Source organism: Capricornis sumatraensis, chromosome 18 (genome assembly GCF_032405125.1).
Source record: "Capricornis sumatraensis isolate serow.1 chromosome 18, serow.2, whole genome shotgun sequence".
NCBI classification, from domain to species: domain Eukaryota; kingdom Metazoa; phylum Chordata; class Mammalia; order Artiodactyla; family Bovidae; genus Capricornis; species Capricornis sumatraensis.
The window spans coordinates 57,018,751-57,039,744 of NC_091086.1; the positions used below are offsets into that span (position 1 = coordinate 57,018,751).

The 20,994-nt window shown below is 38.2% G+C and overlaps 1 pseudogene; it reads left to right on the plus strand.

Moving 5' to 3' along the window:
* Positions 1 to 13,727: 13,727 nt before the first annotated feature.
* Positions 13,728 to 14,573, plus strand: LOC138094701 (S-formylglutathione hydrolase pseudogene; annotated as a pseudogene).
* The last annotated feature ends 6,421 nt before the right edge of the window (positions 14,574 to 20,994 follow it).

Genomic DNA, 20,994 nt, shown 5'->3' on the forward strand with positions numbered 1-20,994 from the left:
TCTGTGGTACCCTTGTCCAACTAGATCTTAAGCACTGAACCATCTACTCCTTCCATCCAGTCCTGCTCAGTATTCAACATATTTCCCCAGAGCCACTGACCTCCTGTTTGGCTGTTTGTTTGTTTGTTTTGTTGTTGTTGTTGGTTGTTTTGTTTTTTTCCTTTTATATTATAATTCACATGTACTTTAGGGGTTTTGTATAGTAAAGCCTTTTCAATATTTTAATGGATCAGTAAATCTTAGATAGAACCTAGGGGGAACTCTTTCACACTAAATTATACTTTCTAATGAGTTGTATTAATGCATGTTTATTGCTATCATGTCTAAACATTTGTTGTAAATTGAACTTATGTACAAAGATAACCACAGGTTTAAAGATGCATTTTCAATTACTGAATCATCAGTAAGTACTAGTAGTTCAGTCTCTAAGTCACGTCTGGCTCTTTGTGACCACATGGACTGTAGCACGCCAGGCTTCCCTATCCTCCACTATATCCTGGAGTTTGCTCAAGTTCATGTCCATTGAGTCAGTAATGCCATCCAACCATCTCATCCTCTGACACCTTCTCCTTTTGCCTTCAATATTTCCCAGCATCCCAATGACTAATAAAGTAATGAGTGACGGAATCTAGAAAATGATTCTTTTGTGGATAGAAATAAAGCACCAGATATATAAATAAGCCCAAATTCTTCTTTTATTCTTCTTTTAGTTTTTTATACACATAAGCAGAAATGTGTAAGCAGCCGCAGCCTTTTATTTCTTTCTTGTTCGCATCACTGCTTCAGAGGCAACATACCATAATATTTTTCAGATCAGTACACCCTCATGCATTTTGGTTCACAGAATGCACAACTTACTACTCTGTCTTAACAAGAAATGCAATGCACATCAAATACAAAGAAATACAGGTATCACAGCTACTACTATCAGGGAATCACAGAACATTATTCTGTTTCTCTCTTGCTGTTTATGTCTTTTTAAAAATATTCTCAAGATAGAGAAGAACTACATCAAACTGCAAATGGATAAAACTCATTTCTCGCATCATAAAGCATGTGTGCACAAATTATTTAGTATTTATCCTTGGATTACCAGATTTCTAATTCAAGGATAAATACTAAATAATTGTCTAATTCACTTTCACACACACGCTACACATCTGTGTATCTGGCAACAGCACGCCGCTCAACATAATGCTTTTCAATAAAAATGCTTTGTAGGTGGGAATGGCATGGATTACAATTTCTGTGATTGACACATTTAAACAGTTTCATCCTTTCAGTCATCCATGAAAAAGGCATGATTGTGATTTTTTCAGTATGAATACCACAATGCATTTTCAGACTCTAGGGAGGTGCTCTAAGACAGTGTAGGATTATGTAAATTTTAAAAAGCTAGATTTTCCTAGTATAGTGCTCTAATCTATGTGGCTATTAAGAGAGTGTCATCTCTGTGATAGTTGCTAGAACATAAAGTGAGTTCAACTGCATTTGTCTGCTCTCACTACCATAACAAAATGCCACAGACTCTTTGGCTTTAACAATTCATTTTCTCACAGTTCTGGAGGCCGGAAGTCCAGGATTAAGCATTATCAGGGTTGTTTCCAGTGAGGCCTCTCTTCCTAGCTTGTGAAAGGTAGCCTCTTTCCATGTTCTCCCATGACCTCTCCCTCTTTGTCTAAGCATACTGATGCTGTTAAATTAGAGCCTCCCCATTATAATCAGATGATTTCTTTAAAGACATCTCCAGTTACAGTCACAGTGAGGGTCAGTGCTTCAGCATATGAGTTTGACATAATCTGGTCCTTAACACCAGTATTTTGTCAAAGCAATAAGGAGTCACTTAAAACTGAGTTGCTCAGTAGATGAAAATGTGAGCTCTTCGGGGTCTCCTTATGCCTCATTTTCTATAAGCAGAGTCTAGCTTTGAACTAGTTATGACCAACCTAGATAGTATATCCAAAAGCAGAGACATTACTTTCCCGATTAAGGTCAGTCTAGTCAAGGCTATGGTTTTTCCCGTGGTCATGTATGGATGTGAGAGTTGGACTGTGATGAAGGCTGAGCCCCGAAGAATTGATGCTTTTGAACTGTGGTGTTGGAGAAGACTCTTGAGAGTCCCTTGGGCTGCAAGGAGATCCAACCAGTCCATTCTGAAGGATCTCAGCCCTGGGATTTCTTTGGAAGAAATGATGCTAAAGCTGAAACTCCAGTACTTTGACCACCTCATGCGAAGAGTTGACTCATTGGAAAAGACTCTGATGCTGGGAGGGATTGGGGGCAGGAGGAGAAGGGGACGACCGAGGATGAGATGGCTGGATGGCATCACGGACTCTATGGATGTGAGTCTGAGTGAACTCCGGGAGTTGGTGATGGACAGGGAGGCCTGGTGTGCTGCGATTCATGGGGTCGCAAAGAGTCGGACACGACTGAGCGACTGAACTGAACTGAACTGAACTTTGAACTTAGCGTGTAACATCTCTGTATCAAGTTCTTTACACCATCACTGAAATCATCCATTCTGTATAATTTAATAGAATTTGTTTTGCTATTTCTTCTTAAAAAAATATGGTAGCATGTTATGTCATCAGATGACAGTTTTTATAATAATGGACTGAACATATCCCCGTGGTGAACTGCAATATGGATCTAACCCTGGCTTAAGGATTAGTATCCCTGGTCTAATGAAAAAAACCTAAAGACTAAAATCATTTTAGTCTGTTACAAAATAGAAATTATTTTTAAGATGTTACTTTCTTAGAAAGATATGCACTTGGTTTAGGTGCCAGATCACCCAGGGTTCTGTATAGTCTTCCAGATAGTTTAATTGTTAGAACAGCAAGGGAATGCATGGTGTTTTAAATTTGCAATGTTATGGAGAATATTAAATGAAACACTACATGCAGAGATGTTTTTAAAACACTAAGAGGAGATACAGTTGAAATGTGAAGTGAAATATTTATTGGTATGCCAGGAAGAATAATACAAAAGTAATTCTGGTGGAAGCCTAAATCATTTTCTTAAAGCTTATTTTCTTTTAAGAAACATATCATGATTTTTTAAAAATTATGGTTATATAATGGAGGTAATGGAATTCCAGCTGAGCTATTTCAAACCCTAAAAGATGATGCTGTTGAAGTGCTGGACTCAGTATGCCAGTAAATTTGGAAAACTCAGCAGTGGCCACAGGACTGGAAAAGGTCAGTTTCCATTTCAATCCCTAAGAAGGGCAACACAAAAGTTCAAATTACCGCACACTTGCATTCATTCCATGGCTAGCAAAGTAATGCTCAAAACTTCCAAACTAGGCCTCAACAGTACATGAACCAAGAACTTCCAGATGTTCAAACTTTATTGAGAAAAGGCAGAGAAATCAGAGATCAAATTGTTGATCATAGACAAGCAAGAGAAAGCCAGAAAATCATCTGCTTCATTAGGTATGCTAAAGCCTTTGACTGTGTGTTCCACAAAAATTACTGTGGAGCACTCTTAAAGAGATGGGAATATCAGACCACCTCACCTGCCTCCTGAGAAACCTGTATGCAGGTCAAGAAGCAGTAGTTAGAACCGAACATAGAAAGATAGACTGGTTCAAAACTGAGAAAGGAGTAGATCAACGCTGTATATTATCACCCTGCATATATGCAGAGTACATCATGCAAAATGCAAGACTGGATGAAGCACAAGCTGGAATCAAGATTTCTAGGAGAAATATCAGTAACCTCATATGTGCATATAATACCACCCTTATGGCAGAAAACAAAGAGGAACTAAAGAGCCCCTTGATGAAGGTGAAAGTGGAGTGAGAAACCTGGATTAAAACTCAACATTCAAAAAACTAAGATTGTGGCATCTGGCCCCATCATTTCATGGCAAATAGATGGGGAAACAGACTCTTTTTTGAGAGGGGGTGCTCCAGAATTACTGCAGATGGTGACTGGAGCCATGAAATTAAAAGAAACTTGCTCCTTGGGAGAAAAGCTATCACAAACATAGTCAATCAAAAAGCAGAGACATTACTTTGCTGACAAAGGTCCATCTAGTCAAAGCTATGGTTTTTTCAGTAGTCATGGATGGATATGAGAGCTTGACCATGAAGAAGGCTGAGCACAGAAGAAGTGATGCTTTTGGACTGTTGGGGAAGATTCTTGAGAGTCCTTTGGTGCCGGGGTCCAGCCCTGGTGGATCCAGGGAATTGGAAGGTGGGGACGGCATCGGCGTCCTTGGAAAAATACATATTTAATTACCGATATATAGAGAGATTAGAAACGGATAGTGTAGTAGGAAATTTAATGGAGAAAAAGAGGCTTAATATTCAGCCAGAAAAATGGGAAGCAAGAAAGAAAAGACATGGGGGAATCAGTCTTTCTGGAAACTGATCCAATTTCTTTATTTTGGTGTTTGCTTATATACCTTTTGTTACACATAGGGATGAATACAGAGTCACACAGGGGTCAGCAGTCCTGACCTTTATCAAAATCAGGTGCTTCACATAAATGTATAAAAAAAGGTCTTAGGGATATTACATCATCTTCTGGCCATGAGTGAGACCTGCTGACATTTTATGATCCTTTCTTTCTGATAACCAAAAAACTTATTTCTTCCAAGGGTGTTTTTCCTTAAACCAGGCACCACCCTCCAAATAAAGTTACATTCCTATAGGATGAGGGTGTAGTGAGTTATAATCAATAAAGGAATTTATTTAACCCAAGGTTAACATGATCAATCTTAAAGGTTAATACTTATTTATCCTATATGCTTAAAAGTTAATACTTATTTCTCCTAAATGCTAGTTATATTCATTATAAGGGCAGGGAACATGGAGATTTAGCAGCAAACATCAGCCCAACAAATGAAAATCCTTTCACCAATGCTCCCCTTAAGATCTGTTTAGTCTTAAGATAGTGACAAAGTTACATTTTTACATAGCAAGGACACAGTGATTTGTAACAAAGTATAGTGATCTATTACAAAAGAGAAAATTCATTAACTCAAGAAGTCTAGTGTTGCTAACCTTAAAAACTACTATATTTCCTTTTCTATATTCCAAATATGTTGATTAATATATTCCCAGGTGCCTAAGTATATGGAGGCCTGGTGGCAATCATTGACTAAGCCCTATGCTAATTAAGACTCTCAAAATACTCCAAAACTCTCTGTGCTGTTTATGGTTGAGAGGTAGCAAACAATCATGTGTGTAGTTGCAGGCATATGGATAATCCTGTCACACAAGCTAGTCTGTCAGCAGAGAGGTTTGACCTGAGACATCCTTGTCCCATCCAGAGCAGGGAATTAGCAGCAATTATTGGCACAACAAATGAAAAACACTTCACCAATATAATTCCTAACCAACCCACTATACTAATAATTTCCAACTCCCCAAAAGAATTTGCCTTTAGTAAGTCTAAAACATCTCGTGCCTCTCAGATTGGGGGGCTGTAAACAATCACATGTGGCCAGACAAACCTATACAAGTGGGATAGATAACCTTCAGAGGAGTCCGTAAGCTGAAACACTCTTGTCATGCCCAGGAATGTTTATTGCCTTTGAGCTGCACGTTTACTCCTCCGAGAAAAACGGTTATGGGGGAGAGCATAAAACAGACTCTGGTTTTCGGGTAGATGCTCGGGAATAGGGGGTTTCCTGAGGCTTGATCACGTGTTTGCTTATGCCAAGCCTCCTTCCTCATGACCTTTGCCATGGGCGGAGTTCCTCACGCTGGCCCCCAACACTTTGGTGTACAAGGAATCAAACCAGTCAATTCTAAAGGAAATCAGTCCTGAATATTCATTGGAAGGACTGATGCTGAAGCTGAAGCTCCAATACTTTGGCCACCAGATATGAATAGCTGACTCATTAGAAATGACCCTGATGCTGGGAAAGGTAGAAGGCAGGAGGAGAAGGTGATGACAGAGGATGAGATGAGTGGATGGCATCACCGATTAAATGGGCATGGGTTTGAGCAAGCTCTGGGAGATGGTGAAGGACAGGGAAGCCAGGCATGCTGCAGTCCATGAGCTTACAAAGAGTCAGACATGACTGAGCAATTGAACAACAGCAATAATGTAAATAGAAAATATATACTTATATATATTCTAATACATGTAAATAGAAAAATGAAGATTTTGAATAAGTGTATTAGCCTATAAAAAGGAATGAATAGGGAAAATATTTACTACAAAAAATAAGTGCTAAATATATTTGACAGAATCTGGTATCTATTACTGACAAGAATAGAGGATTTATGTTGTGATATAAAATCAGTATGCTATTTTCCTTTGATGCAAAAGGGAGCAAAAGTAAAATTAAGTGGAAAATGTGTATTTTTTTAATGTTTAGCACTGCAGTTAATTTTTTATGGGAGTTAGAAACATGTATTATTTGGAGATAAATTTATATTGGTTAAGTGTGTGGCCAACATGATGGAATTGGATCACCCTGAACTCACCTTCACCTGAATTCCAGTGCAGAGAAAACATTTTAAACAAAGCCTGGGACAGACCCACTTGATGATTCTTCAGAAATTCCCACAAAGGCTTGAAGCAACAGTGATTCCCTCAGAACATTTGCTAGTGGCTGCCAATTTTGAAATCTCATTCAAATGATGGCATGCACAATTTTAGAGTCCTCTTTCTAGTATATGAGCCGCAGGGGCTTACTCCCCAACCAGGGGACCAATATCTACCCTGGTACTCCCCAGGCCATACAGTAACCCATGGAGGGACTTAGTACTTTCCACCAGTTAGCTAGGACCCATTACACAAGGCAGGACTAGTAGCCAACTGCACCCAGGGCCAGCTCTCCCTCCCAGACCCACCACAGTTTCTACCAGAGCCTTTCTAGGCTCTGGAAGCCCACATGGGGACAACCTTAGTATGTGATGACCAGTGGGAAGTGTGCTTCTGTGCCCCACAGGGTATCTCCTACATTACACCACTACTCTAAGATTTGGGGAGACATAACCAACCTACCTCCATCCACAGTTCTTCAGGAACTCCGTCTATCAGATCTAGTCCCTTGAATCTGTTCGTCATTCCACTGTATAGTTGTAAGGGATTTGATTTAGGTCATACTTGAATGGTCCAATGGTTTTCCCTACTTTCTTCAATTTAAGTCTGAATTTGGCAATAAGAAGTTCATAGTCTGAGCCACAGTCACCTCCCGGTCTTGTTTTTCCTGACTGTACAGAGTTTCTCCATCTTTGGCTTCAAAAAAAAAAAAAAAATGTATATATATATATATATAATCAGTTCAGTTCAGTTGCTCAGTCATGTCCAAACTTTGTGACCCCATGAATCGCAGCACGCCAGGCCTCCCTGTCCATCACCAACTCCTGGAGTTTACTCAGACTCACGTCCATCGAGTCAGTGATTCCATCCAGCCATCTCATCCTCTGTCGTCCCCTTCTCCTTCTGCCCTCAATCCCTCCCAGCTTCAGAGTCTTTTTCAATGAGTCAACTGTTTGCATGAGGTAGCCAAATTACTGGAGTTTCAGCTTCAGCATCATTCCCTCCAAAGATATCCCAGGGCTGATCTCCTTCAGAATGGACTGGTTGGATCTCCTTGCAGTCCAAGGGACTCTCAAGAGTCTTCTCCAACACCACAGTTCAAAAGCATCAATTCTTCGGTGCTCAGCTTTCTTCATATAATCAATCTGATTTCGATATTGACTATCTGGTGATGTCCATGTGTAGAGTCTTCTCTTGTGTTGTTGGAATACGGTGCTTGCTATGAAAGTGAGAGAGGAGAGTGAAAAAGTTGGCTTAAAACTCAACATTCAGAAAACTAAGATCATGGCATCTTGTCCCACCATTTCATGGCAAATAGATGAACAAACAATGAAGACCATGACAGACTTTATTTATTTATTTATTTGTTTTTGGAGGGGCTCAAAAATCACTTCAGATGGTGACTTGCAGCCAAGAAATTAAAAGATGCTTGCTCCTTGGGAGAAAAATTATGACCAACCTAGACAGCATATTAAAAAGCAGAGACATTATTTTGCCAACAGATGTCCGTCTAGTCAAAGCTATGGTTTTTCCAGTAGTTGTGTATGGATGTGAGAGTTGGACTATAAAGAAAGCTAAGTGCCAAAGAATTGATGCTTTTGAACTGTAGTGTTGATCCCTGGTTGGGAAGATCCCCTGGAGAATGGCTACGCACTCCAGTATTTTGCCTGGAGAATTCTATGGCTAGAGGAGCCTGGTGGGCTGTAGTCCATGGCATCGCAAAGAGTCAGACATGACTGAGTGATTAGCACACAGTTCAGTTCAGTTCAGCTGCTCAGTAATGCCTGACTCTTTGAGACCCCATGAATTGCAGCACGCCAGGCCTCCCTGTCCATCACCAACTCCCGGACTTCACTCAGACTTGCATCCATCGAGTCAGTGATGCCATTCAGCCATCTCATCCTCAGTTGTCCCCTTCTCCTCCAGCCCCCAATCCCTCCCAGCATCAAAGTCTTTTCCAATGAGTCAACACTTCGCATGAGGTGCCCAAAGTACTGGAGCTTCAGCTTTAGCATCATTCCTTCCAAAGAAATCCCAGGGCTGATCTCCTTCAGAATGGACTGGTTGGATCTCGTTGCAGTCCAAGGGACTCTCAAGAGTCTTCTCCAACACCACACTTCAAAAGCATCAATTCTTCGGTGCTCAGCTTTCTTCACAGTCCAACTATTACATCCATACATGACTACTGGAAAAACCATAGCCTTGACTAGACAGACGTTAGTCAGCAAAGTAATGTCTCTGCTTTTGAATATGCTATCTAGATTGGTCATAACTTTTCTTCCAAGGAGTAAGCGTCTTTTAATTTCATGGCTACAGTCACCATCTGCAGTGATTTTGGAGCCCCCAAAAACAAAGTCTGACACTGTTTCCTGTGTTTCCCCATCTATTTCCTATGAAGTGATGGGACAAGGTGCCATGATCTTCATTTTCTGAATGTTGAGCTTTAAGCCAAACTTTTCACTCTCCTCTTTCACTTTCATCAAGAGGCTTTTTAGTTCCTCTTCACTTTCTGCCATAAGGGTGGTGTCATCTGCGTATCTGAGATTATTGATATTTCTCCTGGCAATCTTGATTCCAGCTTGTACTTCTTCCAGTCCAGCATTTCTCATGATGTACTCTGCATATAAGTCAAAAAAGCAAGCAGGGTGACAGTATACAGCCTTGCCATACTCCTTTTCCTATTTGGAACCAGTCTGTTGTTCCATGTCCAGTTATAACTGTTGCTTCCTGACCTGCATACAGATTTCTCAAGTGGCAGGTCAGGTGGTCTGGTATTCCCATCTCTTTCAGAATTTTCCACAGTTTATTGTGATCCACACAGTCAAAGGCTTTGGCATAGTCAATAAAGCAGAAATAGATGTTTTTCTGGAACTCTCTTACTTTTTCCATGGTACAGCGGATGTTGGCAATTTGATCTCTGGTTCCTCTGCCTTTTCTAAAACCAGTTTGAACATCTGAAAGTTCATGGTTCACATATTGCTGAAGCCTGGCTTGGAGAATTTTGAGCATTACTTTACTAGCGTGTGAGATGAGTGCAATTGTGCGGTAGTTTGAACATTCTTTGGCATTGCCTTTCTTTGGGATTGGAATAAAATCTGGCCTTTTCCAGTCCTGTGGCCACTGCTGAGTTTTCCAAATTTGCTGGCATATTGAGTGCAGCACTTTCACAGCATCAGCTTTCAGAATTTGAAATAGCTCAACTGGAATTCCATCACCTCCACTAGCTTTATTTGTAGAGATGCTTTCTAAGGCCCACTTGAATTTACATTCCAGGATGTCTGGTTCTAGATGAGTGATCACACCATCATGATTATCTGGGTCATGAAGATTTTTTTGTACAGTTCTGTGTATTCTTGCCATCTCTTCTTAATATCTTCTGCTTCTGCTGTTCCATACCATTTCTGTCCTTTATCAAGCCCATCTTTGCATGAAATATTCCCTTGATATCTCTAATTTTCTTGAAGAGATCTCTAGTCTTTCCCATTCTGTTCTTTTCTTCTATTTTTTTGCATTGATTGCTGAGGACGGCTTTCTTATCTCTTCTCGCTATTCTTTGGAACTCTGCATTCAGATGCTTATATCTTTCCTTTTCTCCTTGGCTTTTCGCTTCTCTTCTCTTCACAGCTGTTTGTAAGGCTTCCCCAGACAGCCATTTTGCTTTTTTGCATTTCTTTTCCATGGGGATGATCTTGATCCCTGTCTCCTGTACAATGTCACGAACCTCAGTCCATAGTTCATCAGGCACTCTATCTGTCAGATCTAGGCCCTTAAATCTATTTCTCACTTCCACTGTAGAATCATAAGAGATTTGATTTATGTCATACCTGAGTGGTCTAGCGGTTTTCCCTACTTTCTTCAATTTAAGTCTGAATTTGGCAATAAGGAGTTCATGATCTGAGCCACAGTCAGCTTCTGGTCTTGTTTTTGTTGACTGTATAGAGCTTCTCCATCTTTGGCTGCATAGAATATAATCAATCTGATTTTGGTGTTGACCATCTGGTGGTGTCCATGTGTAGAGTCTTCTCTTGTGTTGTTGGAAGAGGGTGTTTGCTATGACCAGTGCATTTTCTTGGCAAAACTCTATTAGTCTCTGCCCTGTTCATTTTGTATTCCAAGGCCAAATTTGCCTGTTACTCCAGGTGTTTCTTGACTTCCTACATTTGCATTCCAGTCCCCTATAATGAGAAGGACATCTTTTTTGGGTGTTTGTTCTGAAAGGTCTTGTAGGTCTTCATAGAACCGTTCAACTTCTGCTTCTTCAGCGTTACTGGTTGGGGCATAGACTTGGATTACCGTGATATTGAATGGTTTCCCTTGGAAACGAACAGAGATCATTCTGTCGTTTTTGAGATTGCATCCAAGTACTGCATTTCAGACTCTTTTGTTGACCATGATGGCTACTCCATTTCTTCTGAGGGATTCCTGCCCACAGTAGTAGATATAATGGTCATCTAAGTTAAATTCACCCATTCCAGTCCATTTTAGTTCGCTGATTCCTAGAATGTCGATATTCATTCTTGCCATCTCCTGTTTGACTACTTCCAATTTGCCTTGATTCATGGACCTGACATTCCAGGTTCCTATGCAGTATTGCTCTTTACAGCATTGGACCTTGCTTCATAGATATATATTTTTGTAACATATATATTTTTATATTTTAGCATATATATTTTTGTAATTATGCTGTACATATAAATATATGTGAACATGTATATGTTTTTGTGAACAACATAGTAACAAACTAAAAACCTATAAAAAATACATACATATACACATATGAAAAAGTGATTCAAATAAACTCTACAGATAGTCATCAAATCACAAAAAAGAGAGGAAAAGAAGGGAAAAAAGTAAAAATAAGAATAACCAGAAAGTGATTAATAAGTAACAATATTAGCAATAATTACTTTAAATTAAAACAGTCTCAATGCCCCAATCAAAAAATATAGTGACTGAATGGTTAAAAACGAGAACCATATATTTGCTCCCTATAAGAGATGAACTTCAGATCTAAAGACACACACACTAAAGTGAAGTGATGGAAAAAATATATTTAATACAAGTGGAAAAAGGAAAAAATGTGGGAGTAGCAATACTTATATCAGACAAAGTAGATTTTAAAACAAAGCTCTAACAAGAGACAAGGAATATTATATAGTAATAAACTGATTGATCCAACAAGAAGATACATGTAATTGTAATATATATACACTCAACATAGGAACACCTAAATACAGAAAGTGGTCGTTAACACATGTAAATGGAGAAATTGACAGTAACACAACAATAGAAGGAGGCTTCACCGTATCACTTATATCAAGGAATGGATCATCCATGTGGTGGTTTAGTAACTAAGTCGTTTCTGGCTCTTGTGACCCCATGGACTGTTGTGACCCCATGAACTGTAGCTCACCAGGCTCCTCTGTCCAGGAGATTTTCCAGGTAAGAATACTGGAGTGGTTTGCCTTTTCCTTCTCCAGGGGATCTTCCTGACCCAGGAATTGAACCCAGGTCTCCTGCATTGCAGGCAGATGCTTTCTCAACCTAGGTACAAAGGAAACCCATTCATGTAGATAATCCATATAAAAAATCAGTATGAAAATATTGGCCTTGAAGAACACATTAGACTAGACTAGATATACTGTGTGTGTGTGTATCCATTCCAACCAAAATCAGCAGAATGCAGTTTTTAAGTACATGGAACATTATGCATGGGAGGGAGAACACATGCAAGAACACAAAACAAATACCCATAAATTTGAAGAAACTGAAATTAAGCATATTTTCAGACAATAATGATATTATAGTAGAATTCAGCTACAAGAGAAAATAAAAAATAAAAACAAGTAAATAAATGAAAATTTGGACGGAAGAAGTAAAATTGTCACTATTTGTAGATGGTGATGCTGCTATAGAAAGTTCTAGAGAAATCACTGAAATTGCAATAGAATTTATGAATGAATTCAGTAAAGTCAAAGGGTACAATGTTTCTATGTACTAACAACAAACTATCAGAAAGATAAATTAAGAAAGCAATCTCTTTTACAATTGTACCAAAAATTTAAAAAATACCAAAGAATAAATCTAAACAGAGAGGTAAAAGGCCTATATTCAGAAAACTATAAGACATGGTGAGTGAAATTGAAGATGGCACAAACAAATGGACAGATATACTGTGTTCATGGTTTGGAAGAATCAATGTTATTAAAATGACCAATTAAAATTATTAATGAACAAATCAAATTAATAATATTCTCACTGAGAAAATAAGGGGTAAAATCTTTATCAAGAAATATAAAGAAAGTCTTTCTGAAATCAATTAAAAAACTGAGTATATTGATACTAAATTTTTAGATTTGTCTATATTAGCCAGATTTCAATCATTGTAGATTTGATCTCTAAGTTCCAAGTGATTTATTAACAATAAAATTGTTAATAAAAATTACTGCCATTGTTTATTTAAATAAATAAAGTTGTCCAGAAGAAAACAAAGAACAACAAGAATTCTGTGTTATAAATAATTTAAAATTTTATTATAATAATTTTAATGAAAGATATTAATAATAGCATTGAGTCAGGGTATATGAGGTATAAGATAACTACAAACATAAAATAATTTCCAAAGAAGTATATTTGAAAAGGTATTAGAATTCTTCAGTGTTCTAAATGAACAAGTACTGAAATAGAAATGTTCTTGTGAAAAAAATATAATGAACAAATTCTAGAATACAGGGTAAATGATTGCTTAATAAATGTGCCAGCCAAAGAAATAGAATATGTTATAACTGTGTTGAGCAATTAATCATTTTGAATTAATTGGAGAAATAGTCTAATAGTCTCACTCTGTTAACATATCTAATTAACTTCAAAGTAATTAAAATCTAATATAGAAATGAGGCCATATAAATAACATAATCAACTGTATCTAATTCTTATTAGGTTTTGGAATGTTGAAGAATTTTCTAAGGAGAAAATTATTGATGGAGACAAAAAAAGATGCAACATTATCTAAAGCAATTTGTCACTTCATGTGAAAGTTTTAATAATCTTATTTGTCCAAAATTATTCTAATTTTGCAATTTATCCTAATTTCATACTGGTGAAATAACTAAACATTTTAAAACAGTGAGATAGGCAGCTGCTCTTCCCACTGCTACCGGAGGATCACCTACCCTTTAGTACAGACCAAAAAGCAAGTAGTAATTGGACAGAAGAAGAATGGCATTGAAACAGGTTTCCAGCAGCAAGTGCTTTGGAGGACTGCAGAAAGTTTTTGAACATCACAGTGTTGAACTGAAGTGCAAAATGAAATTTGCTGTGTATTTACCACCAAAGGCAGAAACTGGAAAATGCCTTGTGCTATATTGGCTGTCTGGTTTAACTTGCATAGAACAAAATTTTATATCAAAATCTGGTTATCATCAAGCTACTTCAGAATATGGCCTTGTTGTCATTGCTCCAGATACCAGCCCTCGTGGCTGCAGTATTAAAGGAGAAGAGGACAGCTGGGAGATTGGCACTGGTGCTGGGTTTTATGTCAATGCTACTGAAGATCTTTGGAAAACTAACTATAGAATGTATGCTTATGTATCGAAGGAGCTTCCCCAACTCATAAATGACAATTTTCCAGTGGACCCCCAAAGGATGTCTGTGTTTGGCCACTCTATGGGAGGCCATGGAGCTCTGATTTGTGCTTTGAAGAATTCTAGAAAATACAAATATGTGTCAGCATTTGCTCCACTTTGCAACCCAGTGCTCTGTTGGGGCAAAAAAGCTTTTACCAGATATTTGTGAACAGATCAAAGTAAATGGGAGGCTTATGATGCTGCCTATCTTGTGAAGTCCTATCCAGGTTCTCAGCTGGATATACTAATTGATCAAGGGAAAGATGACGAGTTCCTTTCAGATGGACAGTTACTTCCTGATAACGTCATAGCTTCCTGTACAGAAAAGAAAATCCCTGTTGTTTTCAGATTACCAGAGGGTTATGATCATAGCTACTACTTTATTGAAATCTTTATTGCTGATCACATCAGACATCATGCAAAATACCTGAATGCATGAAAAACTGCAGATAAGAGAATCTCTTCAGGATTATAAAATTGTAATAAACAGAATTTCAAGGAAATAAGATTTTAAAACTTTGGATTTCGTAATGCTAAAAATGCTTTATTTTGTAGTTGAAACACCCTCTGAATAAATATATCAAACCTGAAAAAAAAATAGTGAGATAGACAAGTAACTCATGAAACAGCAGACTACTATGCTACCATAAAATTAATAGTCTAAAATTGTATTTTGTAACAAAGCACATATACAAAATTTGTGTACATATACATATATATGTAATAACTGGCTTCCCTGATGGCTCAGTGGTAAAGAATCTGCCTGCAATGAAGGAGTTGCAGGATACAAGGGTTCGATCCCTGGGTTGGCAATATTCCCTGGAGGAGGGCATGGCAACCCACTCCAGTATTATTGCCTGGAGAATCCCAAGGACAGAGAGGATTGGTGGGTTACAGTCCATAGGATTGCAGAATTGAGAGTGACTGAAGCAACTTAGCATGCTTGCATGTACTACATAACATCAACAAATACATTTTGATTGATAAATTATATAATGTAAAGCTTGTTCTTTATTTTGTGTTGGAGAAGGAAATGGCAACCTACTCCAGTATTCTTGCCTGGAGAATCCCATGGATGGAGGAGCATGGTAGGCTATAGTCCATGGTGGTGCAGAGTCGGACACGACTGAGTGACTTCACTTTCTTTCTTTATTTTGTATGACATCCTCTTAGGTAAAACACGTGTCATTTTGTATAATTTATATGCATATAAGGGCTACCCTGATGGCTCAGATGGTAAAGAATTCTCCTGCAATGCGTGGGATCTAGGTCCAGTCCCAGGGTTGGGAAGATCCCCTGGAGGAGGGCGTGGAAACCCACTCCAGAATTCTGGTCTGGAGAACTTAATGGACAGAGGAGACTGGCAGGCTGTAGTCAGTGGGGTTGCAAAGAGTCAGATATGACTGAACGACTAAGCACATCACACCATATGCATATGGATGCATATATATGCATAGAAATTCATATACATATTATGTATATATATTAATATTTGTATATATTAAGATAAAAGTTCTCCTCTTTACTTTCTGAGTGCCTATCAGATTAACTTTTGGAACTGCTTTGTGGCAACTTTGGCTTTTTCTAGCATATACCGCAAAACTTTTCCAATCTATACCCAGTACTCAGGTCCAAAACTACTTCCACATTTTTGGGTATGTATTTGTTATAGTAGGGCTTCCCTGATAGTTCAGTTGGTGAAGAATCTGCCTGCAATGCAGGTGACCCTGGTTCAATTCCTGGGTGGGGAAATAGTAATACCTGACTTTTGGTAAGAAAATATGTATGGTTGTAGTTCTCTGGAGAAATAGACCTACAAGTCTGTGTGTATGTTAATTTTGCTCAGTTGTGTCCAACTCTTTGTGACCCCGTGGACCATAGCTCACCAGGTTCCTCCTCTGTCCATGGAACTCCCTAGGCAAGAATACTGGAATGCACTACAAGTCTCTACATATATCCATTTCTGACTATACAGTTTTCTCTTTCCTGTCTGTCTATGTATCTACAAGTTAGGGAGAAAGAGAGATTTGGGGAATTGACTCACATGACTATGGAGGCTGAGAAGGCCCACCATCTCCCACTTGTAAACAGGAGGCCTGCAAAGGCTGGTGGGCATAGTTCCAGTCTGAGTCTGAAGGGCTAGGATCCAAAGGTGCAAGTTCCTATCAAAAAGCAGGAGACTGATGTCGCAACTCAAGATCTCAGTGTGCGCTAAGTTGCTTCAGCCCTGTCCTACTCTTTGAGACCCCATGGACTGTAGCCCACCAGGCTCCTCTGTCTATGGGATTCTCCAGGCAAGAATACTGCAGTGGGTTGCCATTCCCTTCTCCAGGAGATCTCCTTGACCCAGAGATCGAACCTGTGTCTCATAGGTCTACTGCATTGGCAGGTGGGTTCTTTACCATTAGCACCACCTGGGAAACCCTAGCTATTAGATTGCTCTTGCTGTTCAGTCTCCCAGTCATGTCCAACTCTTCACGACTCCATGGACTGCAGCACCCCAGGCCTATCCGTCCCTCACCATCTCCCAGAGATTGCCCAAGTTCATGTTCATTGCATCAGTGAGGCTGTCCAGCATCAGATAGAAAGTGTGAGTTCTTCCTTCCTCTGTTTTGTATTCTGTTCAAGCGTTCAGTGATTGAATAATGCCCATATCATTCTATATGATTCCAATGATGCCATTTCATGGAGAGTCCATCTGTTTACGTAGCCTACCCACTCCAATGCTAATCTCTTCTGGAAACACTCTCACAGACACATCCAGAAATAATGTTTAACCAGATATCTGGGTATCTCATCAGCAAGTGAAGTTGACATATAAAATTAATCATCACATAAGAGAATTTGGGCTTCCCTGGTGGCTCAGATGGTAAAGAATCCAATTGCAATACAGGAGGCTCTGGTTCGATTCCAGGATCAGAAAGATCCACTGGAGAAAGGAGAAGTTACCCACTCCAGTATTCTTGGGCTTCCATGGTGGCTCAGATGGTAAAGAATCCACCTATAATGCAGGAAACCTGGGTTTGATCGCTGGATTGGGATGATCCCTTAGAGGAAGGCATGGCAACCCACTCCAGTGTTCTTGCCTGGAGAATCCCCATGAACAGAGGAGCCTGGCAGTCTATAGTCCATGGGGTCAAAAAGAGTAGGACACCACTGAGCAACTAAGCTCAATACATAAGAGAATTTAATAAAATTAATTTTATTATACTTATTTGTAACCATGACTTTGCCCATAGTTTGTGTGATTTTAAGAATCAAGCATATGTTGTGTTTCTACCCTGATTCATATCCCTAAACCTTATCCCTTTCAACTTAGCTATACAGGTAATCGATGCAGAGTTTGTTTAATTGTTATTAAATATTGTTTGAATAAAACTGAACATTTGGAATCTAAGTAGAATTATTGACACATCCTTGTCCAGTTTGAACCTTGTGTATTTTCCCAATCTTTGTTTGTTAACTCTTGCAATTCATAAGAATAAACACTTTTGAAGCCAAAATGTGGGTACATTCCTCTTATGTGTTTCTCCTTAATGTCAGGAAATTATTTTCCAATTTTAATCATTTTTATATTGGCTTTGTAACCATTGTATTGTAATGTTAGGAAAGTACCTCAAAGATGTGCTCACAATACTATGCACCTGTTTCACATATGCCATATTTGTAAGGATTCTAAGAACAAGAATTTTCTTAGTACATTAATTGGGGTATGGCACAAACATTTCTACTGGTAGCTGAGGACTGAAGATATTTTGATGGCCACGTAGATACCACCTAAATGCAGCATATCCCCTCACACCATTCCTTATCCACCTTTGAGATATTCCTTATCCTTATTCTCTTGCTACCTTATATGCCTTGTCTCTGTAGTTCTGAAAGTTTGAAATCAGGACATTTTTCAAATTCTTTTGGACTATTGCTGAATATGCTGAAAGAAAAACATATATTACTGATACATACTGGAATACTAGAGATTATCCATGGTGCTAATATAATTATTTAGGGCGTTATTATTTACTTACATCTAGAAAACTTGCTCTTTTTTGGCTTCTTTTCGTTTAGACTGAATATTTTTCACAGCTCTAGTTACAAAGCAAACTTTCTCATCACACTTTGAAATCAATCACTTAACACCTGTTTCAAAAGTAAATAAATGTTAATTGACAGTTTTATTATCATTCAAAGCACCTTCTTGGTAATTAATGCTAGGTGAGGTTCTCAGTCATCATTTAGTTTTAACCTGAGTGTCAAGAGACTTAAAATATGAGATTTCTGTAATTAATAACACAGAGTGCTATGCCTCCATTGATGATGTTTATTTATGTTGATGTGTTATGGTTTTATATAAAGTTATAAAACATCTCAACATATTTAGCACTCTTTTCTCATTCAGTGCAACAAGAAAATGTTTCTTCCATTTCCTTTTCTTGAGAAATTCCATTTCTGTGGGATAATTACACACTCATCTGGTTTTCAGTGATGAGAAAAATACTCATGTTGGCAGATGGTACTATTGGTTATTGAGAAATGAATATCATAGAAATATTCCATTATGGTTGGGTTCACTAATAGTCAATGGATCCAAAAATCTGTGCAATATGAAGTCATAGTAAAGAGAAAAAGAGTTCCAGGTTCAGGTAATTCACCATTATTTTTTATTTGAAAATCTGTGCAAGCAATAATATGGCTTATATTCTTTTATATAATTATACCCATAGAGCTTATTAGACTATTTTAAATCTATTAAATAATCATTATTTTCATATTTCTAAAAATGTGGTTCTGAATTGTCTTTTCTTTCTCAAGTTGAAGTTAACTTAAATAACATTTGTCTAGTGCTTCATATCTTGCCAGTTCTTCCACGTATACTATCTCATTTAATTTTCAGGGAATTACTGAGAGTAATTGTTAACCTCATGCAACAAACAAAATTGTCTCAAGGTCATATAGCTGGCAACTTGCAAAGGTTACTTTTACCTTTGATTAACTCCACAAATGTTAGGGTAACAAATGCTAACAAATGTTAGGGTACTGTAACTGTATGAACATGAAAACAGTATAATTCCATTAAAGAACAGCATGTTTTCAAACATTCTCAACTTCTCAGGGTGGTTTGTCTTACGAGACAGTTCTTAAGGAGAGGCTGAGAGAGAGTCGCCTGTTGACAACTTTCCTCCTTTCTTAGTGGTGGTAGTAGTAGTGTCAGTCGCTCAGTAGTGTCTGACTCTTTGCAGTCCCACAGAGTGTAGCCCACCAAGCTCCTCTGTCCATGGGTTTCTCCAGGCAAGAATAATGGAGTAGACTGCCATACTCTTCTCCAGAGGCTCTTCCTGACCCAGGGATTGAACCTGGCTCTCCTGTGTTGCAGGAAGATTCTTTACTGTTTGAGCTACAGGGAAGAACTTTCTTTCTTATTTCTCTTTTATCCTTTACTCAAGGATAAGAAAAAAAAAAGAACATTTTAAGAATAGAATTCTTTCCCAAGCACCAGGTGATATTCAGGAGACCTAACTCAGGGGGAAAAATAGGTAAAGGTATGCTATGAAGACCTATTACAAGCCAAAATGTAGGTATTATACTATGCATTAAATATTATATTAGAAATTTCCTATATATTACTGAATTCAATCCTAAAGCTACCTTAGTGAATTACAAAATTTTATCAGTCACCCCATCCTACTAATGAAGACACTAGGTTTAGAATAGATAAGTGTCTTATTCAATATGAAAAACTAAATAACTAGGCTTGTCAACAAATGATAACTGAATGTCCTTATAGAATACACAAAGTTGGGCCTTTCCCCAAAACACACAAAAATCAACTCAAAGTGAATCATAGATGAAAATCTAAGAATTATGTATGATAAAACTCTTAGAAGAAAACATAGAAATAAACCATTACCTTGGGTTAGGTAAAGACTTCCTAGACATAATACCAAAAGAAGAAACAACAGAAAGAAAATTAAATGAATTGAATGACATGAGAGCTTAAAATACTTGTACATTAAAGGACACTATCAACGAAGTGAAAGATAACTCACAGTAAGGGAAAAATATCTTCAAGACAAATATATGAGAATTATATGCACAATATAAGACTAATTCCTATGACTGAGTAATAAAGAGACAACTCAAATGGCATGGAATCCAAAGAATATGCAAATGCCCAATAAACACTTGAAAAATGTTCAATATCAACAGTCATTAAGGAAATTCAAATCAAAGCCATAATGAAGTAACACAACACTTCCCACCCACTAGGATAGCTATAATAACAAGCATTGTAATGGTTTGAAAACCCTGAAACACTTGTAGACTGATGATGGGAATACAAATTGTCCAGTTGCTTTCAAAACAGTTTCATAGTTCCTCAAAATATTAGTGTTTTCACGTGACCCAGCAATTCTACTCCTTGTATATACTTAAGACAAATGAAAACATATGTCCACACACAAACTAGTTAACAATTGTTCAGTTTAGTTCAGCTCCGTTGCTCAGTCATGTCCAACTCTTTGTGACCCCATGGACTGTAGCACACCAGGCTTCCCTGTCCATCACCAACTCCCAGAGTTTATTCAAACTCATGTCCATCAAGTCAGTGATGCCATCCAACCATCTCATCTCTGTCATCCCCTTCTCCTCCCGCCTTCAATCTTTCCCAGCATCAGGGGCTTTTCCAATGAGTCAGTTCTTTGCATCAGGTGGTCAAAGTATTGGAGTTTCAGCTTCAGCATCAGTCCTTCTAATGAATATTCAGGACTGATTTCATTTGGATTGACTGGTTGGATTTCCTTGAAGTCCAAGGGACTCTCAAGAGTCTTTTCCAACACGACAGTTCAAAAGCATCTATTCTTGGG